The sequence below is a fragment of the Papio anubis genome, chromosome 8 (genome assembly GCF_008728515.1).
Source record: "Papio anubis isolate 15944 chromosome 8, Panubis1.0, whole genome shotgun sequence".
In the NCBI taxonomy this organism is placed as follows: Eukaryota; Metazoa; Chordata; class Mammalia; order Primates; family Cercopithecidae; genus Papio; species Papio anubis.
The window spans coordinates 96,703,087-96,722,944 of NC_044983.1; the positions used below are offsets into that span (position 1 = coordinate 96,703,087).

Genomic DNA, 19,858 nt, shown 5'->3' on the forward strand with positions numbered 1-19,858 from the left:
ATTTGTTACAGCAACAACAGGAAATCAATTTACTCTCCTACAACACTGCGAATAAGTTGCCTATATAGTATCTCATGGTGTTTATATTGCACAGGGGTTGACCTAATAAAGTGCAACAAAGCCTCTTCTGCCCAGAGATAAACTAGGATTCTGCATCCTGCCTCTGGCTAAATCCCTGTGAACACATGGTTTGATTTTTGTTCATCCTGCCTTTGTAAGTGAACGGCTTCCAGGGAAAAGAGTTAAAAGTAACCAGAAGCCAAAGGCCATCTTCTAATGACTGAGGGAGCAAGTAACAGTTAATTTTGCCTTTTTTAAACTTCTAAACTTGAAAGAGTGGTTTAACTAGGGAGGTCTCTTTTAAGGACAAGACCACTAAACCTGGAGTAGATTTCTTTCTTTGCTTTTCTTAGAGATGGGGTCTTGCTTTGTTGCCCAGGCTGGAGTGCAGTGGCTATTCACAAGCACAATCACAACACACTGCAGCCTGGAACTCCTGGGCCCAAGCAACCCTCCCACTACAGCCTTCCAAGTAGCTGGGGTTAAGGCATGTACCACCACTCCCAGTTTGAATGGATTTCTTAAGAATTATCCAGATAATTCAGACTTACTGTCTTATATTAGAGAATAAAACTCAACTAATACCTTTTTTAAAGGGGAAATAATGTAATAATGTTTACATTATTACATTACACACTACAATAATAATATACTAATGTTTATTTACTTTTGTCAAGTACTTTCACAGACCACTCTCCATGAATATTAATCATGACAAGTAAGCTTGTCTTCCTTATAAGAGAGACTGGGAAGTGGAGACTCAGAAAAATTCAGCAACTCACGGAACTCCCATGCTAAGTTGTGAAGGGACTGATCTGGGATTTGAGTCTGAGCCCGTCTCAAGTGCCTCCCCTTAAAACTCTCAGGTCAAGGCCAAAGGCAAAGGTTCCTACCAGGCTCCCTGCTCCTCACCCAGCAAGAAGAGGGTTAAATCAAAAATCAGTAAGACATTTGCCTATATCAGGCACCAAGCTGACCTCAGTTTAAGAGAACTGGCCTTTGAAGGCCAGGAGCGGTGGCTCACGCCTGTTAATCCCAGCACTTTGGGAGGCCGAGGCAGGCAGATCACCTGAGGTCGGGAGTTGGAGAACAACCTGACCAACATGGAGAAACTCTGTCTCTACTAAAAATACGAAAATTAGCTGGGTGTGGTGGCACATGCCTGTAATCCTAGTTACTTAGAAGGCTGAGGCAGGAGAATCGCTTGAACCCGGGAGGTTGCGGTGAGCCAAGATGGCACCATTGCACTCCAGCCTGGGCTACAAGAGCCAAATTCCATCTCAAAAAAAAAAAAAAAAAAAAAAAAAAAGGAAGAGAACTGTGACCTTGGGTAGCAGGACAAATACCAAGGAGAGATCTCACTAGAGAGGGTTCTCTCTCCTTAGCATGTCTGTCCTCGGTCTAGATCCTCAGACTGGCCTCCTTGAGCATTTCTGAGTCTGAGAGCAAACTGCCTTCAAGCACTGCCTGAGGAAGACGATGTGGCCAGCTGCCCTGGTCAGCATTTCAGATGAGGAAAGACCATCTCCAGCTTGCATGAAAGAGAAACAAGGAAATGCTCAGGGAGCAGCCGAGCTGCGTCCATCACCACCTCTCACTCTGGCACCCAGGGAGATGGGACCCGGTGCCCCGAGAAAGACTGACAGAACAAGGCGCGGGAGCTGAAACCTGAGGGCTGGAATCCATCGGGCTCTGAGATCATGGCTCTACTCCCTCATCAGCTTCAGAATCCAAGACCTCCCTTTCCTTTAAGATTCTTGATAAATTCCAGAGCAGAAGCGGGAGAGGCAGGAAGTTCAGGTTCAAAGTCAGAAGAGGTGGTGGTGTGGGATTAGCAGCTCGGGCCAGTCACCTGAATTTATCTGGAGAGAAAAACAGGGTTGCTCCCTTTCCTAACATGGCAGGATAGTAGGACAGCCCTTGCTCCCCAAGGGCCCCTGGAAATGAATTCCAGTGGGCCTAGGAGAGGAAAGTGGAGATGTTTCCCTCCACTCTTCAGAGAAGTAAGACAATTCGCCAGCCTAGAGCGCTGGCAGAGCATAGGGTGATTCCTGGTTTGCTGGCTGATCTCTGCTGCCCAGCTGGACTGTGTTTCAATCAGCAACAGAATCCCAGGCAGTGTTTTGCTCTTCTGGATAGCAGAGGCACTTTTTATGCAGTTACAGGATAATTTCCTAACAAGTGCATGATTTCCTGCTTAGATACTTAGAGTGAATGGCTCTCAACTCTGACTGCACATTTAGATCACCCAGGACAGTTGAAAGCCCCCAAAACCTGGAACTCACCCCGATCAGTTAGGTCAGCATTCCTGGGGTGGACCTCAGACACCGGGGTTAGAAAAGCTCCCCAGGTGATTCTAATGTGCACCAAAGGTTGGAACCAGCCATTTAGAATCATTTAGGACTCTGCTGACATGTCACCTCCCCCAAAAGGCCAGCCAGTTTCAAAGAGCCTGCTTATTTTTTTCTGCTAACAGATATTACATGACAGAGTTATTTGTGTGTTTGTGTTGTCGGACTGCTCAATTAGAAAGTTCTGCATGGGCAGGGGCATCAGTGAGCCATCTGTGTTGTTTGCCACCGTAACCCGGTACCCAGAACTGAGCTGGCAGAGAGGAAGCACGGTCTGAATCGTGGCTGAGCGAATGAATACATGACTAAGAGGCGGTTTTTATACATTTTATGATCCATTCACAGGCTTGTGGTGGATGAATAATGTTTGTAAGATTGCAGGAGAGTGTGTCAGAATGGAGACTGTCCCTAACTCCAGGCTCTGGGGGGAGAGCACCCTTCTATTAGGGGGTTGGTAAAATCACTCAAAAATCACACTAGATCGCCCTGCAGAGTGCGGTCCACAGCGCCATCTGCTGCTCGAAATATAGAACTGGGTTTATTTGTCTAAGATCTGGGAGGGTTGCTTCAAAGTGTCACCCAGAGAAAAGGAGCCACAGGCAAGCCTCTTCCTGGACAGTCAACAGTTTGAGTGTACACCATTGTGTGTGTGAGTGTGAGTGTGTGTCTGTTTGTGCATATGTGTGTGTGCCTGTAAACAGAGACAGTGATTGAGATTTTACCTAAAGCACAAATGCAAAACCAAATCCAACCACTCTTTTAGGATTGATCGAAGCAGTGAAGAATCTCTGGGTCAGGGCCAGAGAAGTCAAACCTAAGAACTGTGAAATAACTCCAACAAGTAAAAAATGTCCAGCGTGAAATGAGTGGGAGATTCCGCTCTCTCTCTCCCAACATCTGCTGCGTTGGGGCCATACCAAGGTGACCACAGAAAGGGCTGTTTGGTGGTCTTTGATCAGTTTCTGGAGCTAAAATGACAAGAGGTCCCAGCTGTTAGAAGAGCTATGTCAAGTACTTAAGCAGGCTTCCAAATGCTTACCTTATGTTCATTAAGCTTTAGACTGGTTTGGTATTTTTATACTGTAACCTGATCTTTAGAATGAAAGCTTCATACTCTCTGTCTGTCTGTGTCTGTCTCTCACACACCCTACACATGTACACATGCAAGATTTAATATATTTGGAAGCTTCTCTTTGACCCTTACAAAAATAACGTAGTCTATTTCAACTTGAAAATATTGTTGAAGGCCAGAAATAATCTCTGGGGGAGATGAGGTTACTTAACCTGGAGAGAAGAAAGTTGATTTAATAAAATCTTCAAGTGAAGCGCAGGTCTTGATTAGGTGGGCACAGGACTAAAAGATGTGTGGGCTAGTTACACCATAGGGGCTTCCCTTTATGGAGTTCTATGCAGAAAATACCATGATATTGTGTGATAAACATGCTGCCCTGAGTGACAGCCAGTCATGCTTAAGAGAGTTCTAAGGTCTACTAAGGACCATTATGCCAAATATGGGCACCAGCTGTTCTCCAAAGTACAGGGGTGAAAACAAAGAAAACTGGCTTACAATATGGCTTGAGGAATTCAAGCAAACATCAAGAATTTCTCAACAGTGAATTATTATGTTCTAGACCAAGCCATAGAGGAAAGGTATAAATATCCTTTTTATTGGTGACTCTTTTCAAGATAGGACACATTCTTATCTGAGATTGCTGGTGTCTGAGATTCTTAGGAATTGGAAGCAGTGAATATAAGAAATGATTTCTGTGGTCATTCAGCAAATATTTAATGAGCACCTGGTCTCCATCAGGCCCAGTCATGGTTCCTGGGGATAATCCAGGCTTGTATACGACCTGGTCCTGCCCCTCTGGGAGGATGAGGTGAGGATGGGAGGAGCAGTGAGAAAGATGCAAAGAGACGCCAGACACCCCAGAGAGGATGTGCTCATGGGGCTGACCAGGCTGTGCTTCGGCTGAGCCTTGGAAGGATGGGTTGGATTTTGTTTGATGGGACAGCTGGGAGTGAGGCAAGGCGGGTGCAGCCGGGCCAAAGTGACTCTGAGAGTGAAGACCCAGTCTTAGGAATCCACAAGTCAAGTCTGAGGGATGGTGGGTCATTTGGGTTGGAGCAGATGTATGTAGGGGGCAGTGGTGATAGATAAATAGAGAAAGGTAGTTGTGGGTGACCTCAAATGCCAAACTAACGAATTTAGACTTTGTTCAGTGAGCAACAGGATGTTAGTTATGACCTTCAAGATGCCAGCGGCCTAAAGAAATGGTGTGTTCTGAGCCTATGGTTTATGCTACTGGAGTCACAGGGATCCCCCTGAGTCCTAGAGAATCTGGGAACAGCTAAGGGGAAGATTACTGGTGGCTTTTTCAGAAGAAAAGGTAGTTATTCCATGGAAGATGCCAAGTTCCACCAAACATGCTTGAAACGCCACTCAGGGAACATCACCTAAACAGCATCACCTTACAGTAGCGTCAGTAGACTTCCGCCTTATCATGTTTATAAGTCATAACCTTATCCAGACAATAGCCCTGCTAGTCTACAGACTAAGAGGTGTATAAACCTCTAGCTGTTTTTCCAGGAGGAATATCCTTCCTTGGTAATTTTGAGCATTCATCTCAAAATAATTTGGGATAATCTTATGTATCTCCTTGGTATTTTGAGTGTGCTTTATTTCCTTTATTTTAGATTTTTACTTACACTGTATTCATTCCTTATGATTGGCCTAGTGTTATTTGGAGGCCTTTTAAAAACTGAAATCCTTCTGGTATTTCCAGGATAAGAGAAGCAAAGTGATTAAAGTTGGACTCTTGAGTCAAACTTCCTGAGAACATACTGACCTTGGGCAAATTACTCACCCTCTCTAGGCCTCAATTTCCTCATCTGTAAAATGGGGATAGCAATGCTACTTACTACCTGATTGAGTTGTGAGGACCAAGTGGTGTGATACCTGTAAGGTGATTAGAAGAGTGTCCAACACTAACGCATACTGGAAGCCCAGTACGTGCTATTTCCGTCACTTTACTTTCTGTACTTGGGTCAGAGTTGGCCTCTGTTAACAAATCTGGCTCTGACTTAGTCTCTGATTCTTGCAGCAAGAGCCCTTTCTTTCCTGGCCCTGCCACCTCCTAGACCTCAGGTCCTGCCCTCCCCTTTTACCCCCCATACTCAATGACACCAAACTCTGCTTCCCAGAAACGCTGTGCCCCTTCATGTGTCAATGGCTCTGCACACGGCGTTTCTGGGGCTTTTTACATTACATCTCCTCTCCATTCTTTAAACCCAGCACAGGGGTCACCTGCCCCGAGAAGACTCCCCTGCCGTCCACACTGGCTCCAGCCATGCCCACCCCAAGGAGAGCAAGCGCCTGCCTTCTGTGACAGCTGGACCTGCTCATATTTCTGTCTCTGTGTCCACTGCCCTGGTGGGTAGTTACTTGTTCACAGGCTTTTCTCCCTCGCTGTGCTGCAGGTCCGGGAAGACCAAGACCTCGTCCTACTCATGTGTGTATTTGTAACACCAGCATGACATGAGCCAGAGCAGGGGCCGAGTGAGGGTTTGCTCAGTTGAACTAAGTGGGGCTGAGAAGATTCAAGAGCCTGCTTGGAAGTGCCAGATGTGTAACAGATTCTGTCTGGTGCTTTGTGGGAACACTACCTCAATAAGTAGCATTCCATAGAGCTCAAGGTCTAGTTAGGGAGTCCATAGCCCGTAGGTGACAAAGGCCAAAGGGAGTCAAATAACAAAATAATGGAGAGCTGGTAAATATCAAGTCCAAGTGCTAAGGATGGGATGGAGTGAATTTGAGTCTGGAGATAAGGGAAGCAAAAGACCAGGATTTGAGGAAGGAAGGAGGAGGGAGAGGCAGGGTGGGTAGGGCAGGGCAGGAGGCTCAGGCATTCCAGGCTGAGGGCAGGCCTTGGAGAGCCTTGCATATCTCAGAGATGGCACCTTCATGCCCTGGATGGGGCAATAGTCTGCGAGAAGGGCCTGATAAGGGAGGAGCTTAGAGGTAAGAACTAAGTAGGGAAAACCATAGACTCTTGGCCAAGGGACCTTCATAATACATGACTTATTCTGCTAGTTTTTAGGTTCTTTTAATGAGTCTTCAATACTTTTTTGTGGAATGAATAAGCAAGGGAGGAAACCAGATGTGGAAGAAGGAAGATGAGCTGTGGACTTAGTCACCTGGGTTTGAATCTTGAAGTCACTACCTGCTGGTTCTGTGACGTAAACATGTTCCCAATCTTCTATAAGCCTCAGTGTCCTCATCTGTGAACTGGGGATGACACATGTTTCATTTTGGGGTGGGGTCAGTTTTATTTAGATATAATTTACATACAGTAAACGTTCACCAATTTTAAGTGTTCCCAATTAAGTGATTTTTAGAAATCAGATATGTTGTTGTGTAACTACCACCACAGTAAAGATACTAAATTTTTACATCACCCTCTAAAATGTCCTTATGTCCCTTGCAGTCAATCCCCTTCTCCCACTCCTGCCCCTGAGCAACCAATGGTCTGCTTTCCGTTACCATCATCTTGCCATTTCTAGAATTTAATACACATGGAACCATGCTGTTATAATCTTTATGCCAACCTTTTTTTTTTTAACTTTGCATGATGTTTTTGAAATTCATCTATGTTGTTGCTATTATTAAGAATTCCTTTCTTTTTTGCTCAGTGGTTTTCTATTTTGTGAATATCCTACAATATATGTTTTTCTATTCATCCATTGGTGGACATTTAGGTTGGTGTCAGTTTTTACGTACTATAAATAAAGCTACTCTGAGTATCGGTGCATAAGTCTTTGGGCAGACAAATATTTTCATTTCTTTTGGATAAATACCTGGGAGTCAAAGTGCGGGGCATATGGCAGCCTTTATTTTAAAAACTACCGATCTGTTTTTCAAAATGGCTACACCATTTTACATTCTTACCAGCACAGCCTGAGAGTGCCAGTTCTCCAGATCCTCACCAACATTTGATATTATGTGTCTTCTAAAATTGTAGCTATTCTAGTGACTGTACAGTGGTAATTTATTGTAGTTTTAATTTTCACATTTTTCTGATAACACGTTTTATGTAGGTAGCAGCACTTCATGTATCTTCTTTGGTGTAGTGTCTGTTCAAAAAGTTTGCCAATTTTTTTTACCTAAATTGAGTGGTTTATTTTCTTAATATTTTTGAGTGGTAAAAATTTATTATATATGATCGATCCTTGAACCACGTGTGGGTTAGGGGCACCAACACCCCCCCAACTCCTGCAGTTGAAAATCCACATATAAATTTTGACTCTCCCAAAACTTAACTAATAGCCTATTGTTAAGTGGAAGCCTTACCACTAACATAAATAATCGATTTATACATATTTTGTATGTTATACATATTATATACTGTTTTCTTACAATAAAGCTAGCTAGAGAAAAGAGTTATTAAGAAAATCATAAAGAAGGTAAAATACGTTTACAGTACTGTACCGTATTTATCAATACCGTAAGTTTCTATTGTCTGTTTACAAGATGAATCCTCTGTCTAAAATGGCAACTGCAGCTACTACAAGCCTCAATCTATGGTACATCAAGAAACTCAACCTTTTCCTGTACTGACATTACTTTTCTTGCTTCTTGGGAGCACTTCCAGCATCACTGGTGGCACTTCATACTGGTCCCATGGTGTTCAAGGATTACAGTATTACAATGAACACAATGAAAAATACCTGAGAACCAACAAAGATCACTTTTTATTTGGATGTGCAGCTTACTGGAGAGACAAACTGCCCACATGGAGATGAATAGCTTACATGGCATGTTAAGTGGATATTCTTAAAATGTAAGCTTCACCACAATAACAGCAGGAGGTGCCTATGAAGTTATTACAGTACCACAGGATGTACTATGGTTAATTTATGCAATTCTGATTTAATACTCCATCTTTATGTTTGTTTCCATTTCTTTTGATTGTGAATGGTGCCATGTACAGTCCGCGTTTGTGTGTGTAAGTTTTGTTAACTTTTAACTTTATGTGAAAGATTTGTGTATATTTTATGGTAGTCAATGATAAAATAGACTAGTATCTACATACATTTTATGCATTCATGGCATACCTAACTTTTTCTTAATTTTAACATTTCTAGGCTACACAGTTCATCTTTGAATTTTTTCAAATTATTGCGAATCTACAAAAGTTTTTCAACATATGTATTGAAAAATATCCACGTAGTGTTATAGCTCTTTTAGAATTTGTCTAGCAGCTTTTCCAGTATTTACCAGAAAGTCCCTAAAAAAATGAAAGAAAGGAAGGACGGAAGGAAGGAAGGAAGGAAGGGAGGGAGGGAGGGAAGGAGGGAGGGAAGGAAGGAAGGAAGGAAGGAAGGAAGGAAGGAAGGAAGGAAGGAAGGAAGGAAGGAAGGAAGGAAGGAAGGACGATCCTGCAGCCTCAGCCTCCCAAGTAACTAGGCTTACAGGTATGAGCGGCCGTATCTGGCAAACTTTTTAAAAAAAGTTTTTAAAAACTTTTTAAAATTAAATTTCTCTCTGCATTTCATTTTGTGTAATTTCTATTGTTTTGTCTTTTTTCTATTCTTTTGTCTCCTTTTTGTAGAGATGGTGTCTTGCTATGTTACCCAGGCTGGTCTCAAACTCCTGACCTCAAGTGATCCTCCTTCCTTAGCCTCCCAAGGGGTTGGGATTACAGGCATGAGCCACCCTGCTTGGCCTCTTTCCATTTTTAAACAGTGTCTTTTGAAGAACTAAAGTTGTTAATTTTGATGATGTCCAATTTATTAAGTTCTTCTTTTGTACTTCAGGCTTCTTATGTTCGATTTGAGAAATCTTTCCCAAACCTAAGTCACAGAGATTTTCTTGTGTTCTCTTCTGAAAGTCGTATAACGTTATGTCTTACCCTTAGCTCTATGGTTCATTCAGAGTTAGTCTTTCTGTATCGTCTGAGATAAGGGTCGAGATTTATTTTCTTACATATGGAAGATTTAGATAACTAACTCTTCCAGGACCATGTGTTGAAAAGATTATTCTTTCCTTACTTAATTACCTTGGGCTTTTTTTTTTTTGTCAAAAGCCAACTCACCACATATGAATGAGACTATCTCTGGACTCTCTGCTCCACTGACGTATATGATTGTCTGTACACAAATACCACTCTCTCCATTGCTGTATAGTTCTATTGCATGTACTGAAATCAAATAATATAACTCATTCCACACTAACCTTCTTGTTCAAAATACTTTATATGTTTTAGGTCCTTTGCATTTTTCACATACATTCTAGACCTAGTTTGTCAATTTCTACAAAATGCTGGGGTTTTGATTGGAACTGTATTGAACCTATATATCAATTTGGGGAGAACTGACAGATAACAATATTGAGTTTTCTGACCCATGAATAGGGCATATCTGTCTTTCTTTAATTTCCCTCAGCAATGCTTTTTGGTTTTTAGTGTATGTCTTGCACATGTTTTATAAAATTTAGCCAAGGAATTTAATACCTCTCTCTGCTCTTTATATGGCACTCCAAGTACATGTGTTTATTACATGTAAATGTAATTGTTATTACAAGTAAGTACATGCAAATGTAATTGTAGTTACAAGGTCATTTTATATTGTCTTACAGGTCACTGATACTCAGTTCTTATTATTTTTGCTTGTTTGTTTATTTTTTGAGACAGGGTCTTGTTCTGTCACCCAGGCTACAGCACAGTGGCCCAGTCAGGGCTCACTGCAGCCTTGACGTCCCGGACTCAATCAATCCACCTGCCTCTGCCTCCTGAGTAGCTGAGACTACAGGTGCACATCACCACACCCAGCTAATTTTTGTGTTTTAGTTTTTGAAGAGATGGGGTTTTGCTATGTTACCCAGGCCAGTTTCCACCTCCTGGGCTCAAGTGATCTGCCTGCCTTGGCCTCCCAAAGTGCTAAGATTATAGGCCTGAGCCACCATGCTCAGCTCTTATAGACTTTTTAAAATCATATTTCTCTCTGTGTTTCATTTTGTATAATTTCTATTGTTTTGTCTTTAAAGTCACTAGTGTTTAATTCTCCAGTGTCTAATCTGCTGTTAATCCAAGCCAGTGTTTTTTCTTTTCTGATAATGTATTTTTCATCTATAAGAAGTTCCATTTATGTCCTTTATGTGTATTTCATTTCTCTCCTTATGATGTTCAGATTTTCCTCTAACTTTTTGAACATATGAAGTATATTTATAATAGCTCATTTAACGTCCATATATGCTAATTTAATTCTATGTCTGTTTCATTTGATTGTTTTTTCCTTCTGTCTGTGGGTTGTATTTTCCTGCTTCTTTTCATGCCTGATAATTTTTGACTGGATGCTGGACAATGTGAATTTTACATTGTTAAATGCTCAGTATGTTTAAACTATTATTTAAATATTGCTGGGCTCTGTTCTGAGATGCAGTTATTTGGAAATAGTTTGAACCTTTCAAGACTTGCTTTTAAGCGTTGTTAGGAAGGGAAGTTCAGAGCAATCTTTAGGACTTCTTGATTTATTTGGTCTCACTATGAAGTAATAACCCTTCTTACGGGTACAATGCTCTATGTATCTGGAGGTTTTTCCACTCAGGCTAGTGCATATAAACTCTTCTAGTCTCTCTGAGCTGTTGGAATTGTTCCACCTACATCTTTTCAGTGATTCTTTCCCCATTCTCTGTGGTCTCCTTACCTGCCTATGGGGATCAGTACAGCACAACCATACATACAAGGGGATCCCTCTGAAGAACTCCGGTCTGTTCTCTCTCTCTCTCTCACTCCTTGTTTTGAGGGAAAGCCCTGTTTGTTTTTTTTTTTTTCCTTTCTACTCTCTTGCACAGTCACCAACACACCCTTTCTGACATCTGATGTATGGGGACTTCTCCCCACACATCAAGCAGTTATCCAGTAGACATCAGCTAAATGTCCAATAATTCAATTCAATTCTGACACTATGTACCTGGAGATAGTATCAAATCCCACAAGTGAAGGGCTTAGTCCCATAACACTGCTGGTCCCTGCCCCCACTTCAGATGCCAGTAACAAGGCCCCAGTTGTGACCTGTGCATCCAACTGACTGGCTATAGATCAGGGTTCCCATGACCCCCTCTTTGGGTTCAATTACTTTGCTACAGTGGCTCACAGAACTCAGAGAAACACTTTACTTACATGTACACATTTATTATAAAGAATATTACAAGGCCAGGCATGGTGGCTCATGCCTGTAATCCCAGCACGTTGAGAGGTCAAGGCAGGCGGATCACGGGGTCAAGAGATCGAGACCATCCTGGTCAACATGGTGAAACCCCGTCTCTACTAAAAATACAAAAATTAGCTGGGTGTGGTGGTGCATACCTGTAGTCCCAGCTACTCGGGAGGCTGAGGCAGGAGAATGGCGTGAACCCGACAGGCAGAGGTTGCAGTCAGCCACGATTGCGCCACTACATTCCAGCCTGGCGACAGAGTGAGACTCCTCAAAAAAAAAAAAAAAAAAAAAAAAAAGAATATTACAAAGGATACAGACAAATGGCATGTGGAAGAGATGCATGGGACACAATATGGAGGAAGGGGAGTGCCACCCTCCAGGCACCTCCGTGTGTTCGGCAATCTGGAAGCTCTCCAAATTCCATAATTGTGGATTTTTATGGAGGTTTCATTACATAAGTATGATTGATTCCCTCACTGGTTATTGGTGATCAACTCAACCTCCAACCTCTTCACCCACCCCAGAGGTTGGGGGATGGAACTGAAAGTTTCAACCCTCTGTTTACATGGTTGGTTTCCCTAGAAACACGCTTCCATCCTCAGGCTATCCAGGAGCCCACCAAGAATTGCCTAATCAGAACAAAAGTTGCTTCTACCACTCTGGAAATTCCAAGGGATTCAGGAGCTCTATGTCAGACATTCTTATCACTTAGGAAATTGCAGAGGTCCCAGGAGCTCTATGTCAGGAACTAGGGTGAAAGACCAAAGTTGAGAACAAAAGACCCTCCTAGCACCACCATTTACAAGGGCTTCAGGAGCACTATGTCAGGAACTGGAGGTGGAGATCAAATATATATATTTCTTGTTATCTCACAATGTCACACTGTTATTTTTCCTACCAATTTTAGTCATCTTTGTCTCTCTTTCTAGGAATTGAGTTTCTTCAACTCAAGGGACCACCAGGCTCTGTGTGGGGCCACCTTTCTTACCCTGTAGCCTGTAAATTTGCTCCAAGTCCTGAGCTAAGGCACTCACAGGACTCACCTTGTTTGTTTTCCTTTTCTCAGTGATCACCTGTATGGCCAGGTTTTAATGTCTGAAGAACATTGTTTCATATAGTTTGTCCATTTTTTCAGTTGGTTAAGATAGGAAGGTAAGTGTGGTCCCTAGCTGAAAGCAGAAATCCTATATTTTTTCATTTGTATGAAACCTGGTAACATGCTGGGTACCTGAAGCACACAGCCCAGCACCTGGCACTGGAATAGTGATCAGCTCCTTTACTCCTTCTCATTGTGAAATGGCATGGGAGCCATCTGAGTCATTTGACATGGTACCAGAAATGATTAGTTAGAAGACCATTCAGGAACTGTGCATGAAATATACAACTCAATTACAAAATATATAACTAACTCGATGACAAAATATAAAACTCAGTGGGTGTATTGAGCACCCATTGATGGCAACTAATGCTAGCTATGATTACTGTTATTGTCATTATTGCTGCATTGTTGTTTTGTTAATTGTTATTTTTATGTTACATAGTGAGAGCAGGATGCACTGAAATGGTTTCTTATTTTTACCAGGCTGTGATGATCTCGAGGGCAGGGTCTAGATTTTATCACTGCCTCCACCCCATCTATGGAAGCAGTGTGGTGTGATAGTTAAAGGCAGGGGTCAGCAGCCTTTTCCTGTAAAGAGCCAGATAGTAAATATTTTAGACTTTGTGGGCCATATGGTCTCTCTGTCTTTATAGCACAAAGACAGCCATAGATAATACGAATGGGTATAGCTATATTCCAGTAAAGTGGTGTTTATAAGAACAGGTAGTACAATGAAGTTGGCCCATGGGCTATACTTTGCAGACCCCTGCTTAAAAGTGCTGCTGTGGAACCAAACTACCTGTTTAAATCTGTGCCCGGCCAGGGCGTACGTGGCTCAAGCCTGTAATCCCAGCACTTTGGGAGGCCAAGACGGGATCACGAGGTTTGGGGAGATCGAGACCATCCTGGCTAACACGGTGAACTCCCCGCCCTCTACTAAAAAATACAAAAAAAAAACTAGCCGGCGAGGTGGCAGGCTCTGTAGTCCCAGCTACCGAGGCTGAGGCAGGAGCATGAACCTCGGGAGGTGGAGCCTGCAGTGAGCTGGAGATCTGGCCACTGCACTCCAGCCTGCTACACAGCGAGACTCCGTCTCAAAAAAAAAAAAAAAATTCCAGCTCCGTTGCTTTGTGACTTAGAGTTACTCAATCTCTCCGTAATTCAATTTCTTCATTTGTACATTGGGGGTGAAATGAAGTAAAGTATATAAAGCACTTGGAACTTCGCCTGGTAGATAATAATAAGCTGTGTGTGTGTGTGTGTGTGTGTGTGTGTACACGTGTAAGTGATTATATATATTATATATATGTGAGATATATATTTTTCTTTCTTTTGAGACAGAGTCTCACTCTGTCACCCTGTGCAGTGGCACGATCTCAGCTCACTGCAATCTCTGCTTCCTGGGTTCAAGCGTTTCTTCTGCCTCAGCCTCCTAAATAGCTGGGACTACAGGCATGTGCCACCATGCCCTGCTAATTTTTATAGTTTTAGTAGAGATGGGGTTTCACCATGTTGGCCAGGCTGGTCTCGAACCCCTGACCTCAGGTGATCCACCCACCTCGACTTCCCAAAGTGCTGGGATTACAAGCGTGAGCCACCAAGCCTGGCCTATATATTTCATATATATATACACACACACATATATATGTATATATGTGTGTGTGTATATATGTGTGTATGTATACACACACACACACACACACACACACGAAATAAGCTAAGTTAACTCATTGGCTGACTATCTGTCTGTCAGGCATTCCAGTAATAATCATTTACTGGACAAAGCCTAATTATTACTGGAATTTCTAATAGACAGTAGTGCTCACTAAATATTGCCTAAGTGGTGAACAAATAAATGCACTCTTCTCACTTAAATTTTACTCATCCTTCAAGTTCAAGGTTGAGTTTTCTTCCTTTGGTCGTCCTCCTCAGCAGCCCAGGCTCAGCCTATCTCTTCCTCTCTCCCTTCATGGCAGTTCACTGGGTGTCACACTTGGCAGCCTTGGGTTCTCTAGAGCACTTTCCACCATCCCGCTTGTCACCACCTACTTTCCATGTTGATGTTGTTCATGGACTGTCTGCCTCAGTAGAATGTGAGCTCCTCATCATGGTTTATCCAGTACCTGGGACAGTGCCTTTCAGGTACTCAGTAATTGTTTATTGATTAATGAATGAATGAATGAATGAATGAATGAATCCTTTCTGTTATTGCACCCTGTTGTTTTCATCATTTAACATTTCTCTGTGTATGCTTTATCTCCCAAACTACAGACTAAGTTTTTTAAAGATAACTCTCTGATCAGCATTTCAGGATTACTATGAAGATCAAATTAAATTACATGTGGCAGTGTCTAGCTCGTAGTTTGGTGTATATTGATGTCAATTGCATATTCCTTATTCATACTTTCTTCTCTTCATTTCATAAATGTTTGCTTTCCAGGTATCACAGAAAGAATCGAAAGGCAAGGTTCTCAGAGAGATATGGCAGCTAAGACACCAACTGAGGGATGTTATCAATGTAACTCCACGAAATTGCCATATTTTAAATCCTGCAGTTCTGCAGTAAAGTGGTGGTATTTTTGTCACAGCCCACATCAAAGCCCAGATGGCGTGAGGGAGGGATGGAAATGGGGCTCCATAACCCCCAGGAACTCTGAAGATTTCATCTCCTAAGTGGTATTGTCCATCTGTTTCTGCAACTTCCTTAGCAACTTGACAAGTAAATCCTTAAATAGTAACTGCCAGCAGTATTGCAGTTCTTTGTCTTTCTGACTAGGTATGAAAGCAAAGAAGGCAGCCCTTTGTAAATGGTGTCACTGTTTGAGATGTTTGTGGGGCTGCTTGCTCTCCTAGATCCACATGGCCTTTCAGTTTGTCTCCACGGGGAGGTCTATACTTGGTCATGATCAGCTGACACTCACAAATCCTGTGTCTGGACATCTGTCACTCCTGCCAGTCCAGCATCCCTTTCTTGAGGTAGCAGCTACCTGATTTTCCTTGGGACCCCTCTGAGTCTCAGACTCAGAAGGCTATGGTGGGCTGGGCACAGTAGCTCACGCTTGTAATCCTAGCACTTTGGGAGGCAGAGGCCGGAAGATCACGAGGTCAGGAGTTCAAAACCAGCCTGGCCAACATGGTGAAACCCCATCTCAATCAAAATTACAAAAAAAAATTAGCTGAGTGTGGTGGTGGGCACTGGTAATCCCAGCTACTCGGAAGGCTGAGGCAGGAGAATTGCTTGAACCCAGGAGGTGGAGGTTGCAGTGAGCCAAGATCGCACCATTGCACTCCAGCCTGGGAAACAGAGTAAGACTCTGTCTCAAAAAAAAAAAAAAAAGAAAGAAAAAGAAGAAGAAGAAAGCTAGGGTGAAGACAATGCCCTTTGGATAATTATTTATTTACAGAACCATCCTGAGAAGTATGACTCCTTTTAAAAGAAATATGTGAAAATAATATTTATTCTCACAACTTCGATCTCCTGGATAGTTCGATCTTTGAAGAGGTCTTTTATTGTTGCTGTTGTTGTTGTTTTTTTTCTTAGATACAGAGAAACATTTTATTAGACATTGTGGTTTGATTGAAAGTTGGCTGGCCAGGCCTGCAGAGATCATGAGTATGTTCAGACATCAAATAGATTTCTTGTCTTAGATGATGTTTTTCAAATCAGAGCTATGTGGTTTTACTTTATGATTTTTTCAGATAACTCTGGTTACAGTCACCACCAGAGTGCTTGGTGCTGTTTATTATACAACTCCCCAGGAGCCAGAATCCAGACGCTGGGAAATGTGAATGTTCCAACATGGTGGTCATCACGGAATGAGATCAGCAGATGGGAGTAGGAGCCTTCCTCTTCTTCATCTTGGTCCTGAGGCTCCATCAGCCGGGTTTCCAGCACACAGTAAGCCCAGATATAACAACTACATGGCCCAGGTTTTTCAGTCTTCATTTCAAAAGTGTCTCTTTGTCTCTATCTATATCTGGTTGGTCAGCTGTCTTGATTTTTCAATTGGGATCCAAAGTTACTATAAAACTAGGGCACCTGGTTTAATATCTTCATTACCTGGATTCTTGACTCCTCTGCCCACCTTCTTTCTCCTTCACAAGTTCCTCTTGTTCTTCCTGCCTCTAGAATATAGGTCTTTGGCTTTCAGCCATTCCCATGGCAAATTAACCCTTCAATCTTAATGACCACTGTAGTGGACAAAGTTAGTGCTTCTTAAAGATTCTTTTTTTTTTTTTTTTTTGAGACAGTATTTTGCTCTTGTTGCCCAGGCTGGAGTGCAATGGTGTGATCTCAGCTTACCACAACCTCTGCCTCCCAGGTTCAAGTGATTCTCTTGCCTCACTCAGCCTCCTGAGTAGCTGGGATTACAGGCATGTACCACCACGCCTAGCTAATTTTGTATTTTTAGTAGAGATGGGGTTTCTCCATGTTGGTCAGGCTGGTCTCAAACTCCCGACCTCAGGTGATCCATCCACCTCAGCCTCCCAAAGTGCTGGGATGACAGGCATGAGCCACTGCACCTGGTCCTAAAAATTCTTTTACTGTGTTTTTAACCACAGAAAGTTACACACAGTTCTAGAGGTGACTAGCAGTTTCCATTTCTCCCTCTACAGCCCTGAGACCATTAACTGCTGACTGTCAGCCCAGGAGTATGAAAGCCCAGCTCAGATTGGGATGACTCTGAGGTATTTCTTACCCACAGTTTCCCAGGGGAGTGAGGCTGAGACTTCCCCCTTGCAAACCTGTTGCTTAGATCTCACCTTGCTTCATGTTGTGCGGTGCATTGTGTCTACCCCAAATTTCCATGTTGAAGTCCTAACCTCCCCTACCTTAGAATGTGAACTCATTTGGAAATAAGGTTGTTGCAGATATAATTACTTAAATTAAGATGAGGTCATACTGGAGTAGATGGGCCTCTAATCCAATAGGGCTGGAGTCTTTATTGAAAGAGGACATTTGGACACAGACACACACACAGAGAGGACACTGTGTGAAGATGAAGATAGAGATTGGAGTGCTGCATCTGCCAGCTAGGGAATACTGAAGTCTACCAGCAGCCACCAGTAGCCAGGAGAGGGACAGGGTGCAAATTCTCTTTCACAGCCCTCAGAAGGAACCAACCCTGCTGACGCCTTCGTCTTGGACTTCCAGAAATATGATTCTGTTGTGCAAGCCATCCAATTTGTACTACATTGTCATGGCAGCTCTTGGAAACCAATACACTGAGCTCCCTCCATTTCCCTCCTGTGCTCCTCACTCCTTCACTGGTCTCCTCCTGGAGGACTTCTGTGATAAACCACTTGTATATGAATCCTCAACTTGTGGCCTTACTCCTGGGAACCTGAACTCAGACAGGTGTCAGGTGTCCCTCACCAGCCTGGTCTCTCCTGTGCTACAGACCTCAGTACCCACTGCCGACTGGATACCTCTACCTGGATGTCCCACAGATACTTCAAACTCGATCTAACAAAACCAGGCTTGTCACTTCTAAAGTATCTGTGTTCCCAGTTCTGCTCCTCTAAGGTGTAATGGCACCATCAAGCTTCAGATGGCTCCTATTAGAAGCCCTGAAAGCTACCGTTGCCTCCTTTCCCTCCCTCACTCCCTCAGAGACCATCATTGTCTAAAGCCTGCAGGTTTCCTCTAAGCTCCCAGATCTGTCCTCCCAACTCTGATCCTACCGGCTCCTTCCCTGGCCAGATGTTCATTTGTGTCCCTTGAACAATTTCACTAGTTTTCTAGTCCCCAGTCTTCCCTCTTCTATGCCCCATATGACTGCCAGATTTTCGTGACACAACCCAGTGATGTTATTCTTCCTCTTAAAGCCCATCAGTGGCTCCCTGTCATCAACAGATGAGATCCAAACTTCTTGGCATGGTAAGCCTAGCCCCTGCTCCATATGGCACCTTCCTCACAGACCTCACTGAGCCATCTGGAGTTCTCCAGGTATGCCACGCTCTCTCCTGCTTTTTGTCTTTGTTCAGGTCTGGGTCTCCTCCTTTCCTCAGTCCCTGGCTGAATGACTCTTGCTTGCCCTCTAAATCTCTCCTGAAGCTTGGGCTGCTCCATGAAGCCTCCCAGCCACTCTGCACACCAACATCCCTGTGAGCCCCGGATGCCTTGGCCACACTCCAGGGTGTCTTCTATCCATCACTCTGGATTGTAATTGTCTGTGCTTCCCATTGGACCAGGGGCTCTGTGAGGGGCAAAGGAAAAGACACTGCAAGAGCCAGAAGGAGACAGCTGGGCAGAGCTCTGGAAGGAGCCTTTCCAAGACCTGCTTTTAGTGGAAGCTACAAAACCTCCTGGGAGGAGACTGAATTCCATGTTGGTGTTGCACTATTGCTTTAAAGGTGACTTAAGCTGTTTATTAGCAAACCAGTGGTGTTTTCTTTGATGCCATGTCCCTGAAAATTACAAGTCTAAGATTAGCCTTATCATCACCTCTCTCTCCTTTCCCCTATTAGTGCCACCCTTTGCCTGGGGCCAGTAGACAATTGTGCCCATTATTTTCTGGTTCTAAGGAAGGATGAACTTCCTTCTAAGGCTTCAGGGATGACAGATGCCTTCTTGGGTAAGTGAGGAGGCTGAGATCAAAACTCAAGACGGTGAGATTACGCCTAACTTTAGGCCTATTAGTCTTTTCATTTTCTGCCTCTTGTCTGTTGTTTTAATGTAAAGGTCTCCCCCCTTTTAAAGAAATAAGAAGTCATCTGCATTTTGAGTACTAGATTAGGATACAAATAAATAGTATCTTCAATGCTTTACTTATTTAAAAGGCATTTTATTTTCATCCTCACAAAGTTTACACTAAAAATCTGGCTCTGTGATTCTCTTACATGATAGTAATTTATTTGACAAGCATTTACTAAGCACCTACTATGTGCCAAGCACTGGACTAGGTTCTGGGAATGCAAAAGTGATTTAGAATGAAGTATCTTCTCTGATGCTGAGACACTTAACAAGAGCATGATGTGATTGGCAGATGGCTAGTTATTCCTCAATCTCCCTTCTCTCATTCTTCATAATAGTGGAGTTTTCTCAGTCCCTTTGGACATCTGCAGCAGATAGTGAGAGAAGGATGAGACCTCGAGAGACCAGGAGAAAAGAGCAAGGATGGGGCATGGG

The 19,858-nt window shown here is 43.1% G+C and overlaps 1 non-coding gene across 1 annotated transcript; it reads left to right on the top strand.

Moving 5' to 3' along the window:
• The first annotated feature begins 8,638 nt into the window (after positions 1-8,638).
• On the top strand, positions 8,639-8,700 carry LOC116268724. Its single transcript, XR_004175894.1, has one exon. It is a non-coding gene; the product is annotated as a U7 small nuclear RNA (small nuclear RNA).
• The last annotated feature ends 11,158 nt before the right edge of the window (positions 8,701-19,858 follow it).